This window comes from Alligator sinensis, unplaced genomic scaffold (genome assembly GCF_000455745.1).
Source record: "Alligator sinensis unplaced genomic scaffold, ASM45574v1 scaffold353_1, whole genome shotgun sequence".
In the NCBI taxonomy this organism is placed as follows: Eukaryota; Metazoa; Chordata; order Crocodylia; family Alligatoridae; genus Alligator; species Alligator sinensis.
This window is the reverse complement of record NW_005842075.1, coordinates 2,114,580-2,115,006: the sequence shown is the minus strand read 5'-3', so window position 1 is coordinate 2,115,006 and position 427 is coordinate 2,114,580.

Here is a 427-nt window from a genome sequence, read left to right as displayed (position 1 = left end):
GATTACTCACAGGTTGGTTAACCATCGGGTTAAGCAGAATGCGGAGGACAACGATGTTCTTTCGTCCATAAACTTCAAGACAGCTGTCTATGGCGTGGATGGTTACTGGAACGGCTCCAGGGTTTCGTAGATGACGGTGAGGCCATGGTCTTATTTGTTGCAGCGGTGTCAGTCCCAGTGTATATGTTCTGGGGTTCCAAGCACAGTATGAGACTCCGATAATCGCTAGCATAAGGTGCTCTGCGCTGGTATGTTCTGGCTGTCCGTCATGCCTTGCGTGGGCTTTTTGACCGATTAGTCCTGCAACAAGCGCTGGAAGTGGAATAGGCCAGTGAACGTTAAACGTCACCATGTCGATGTCAGTGACATGTCCTCTACTCCACGAAGCTTGTCTGACCAAGAAGCTTGCTTCTTCCCGGTTCAGGAG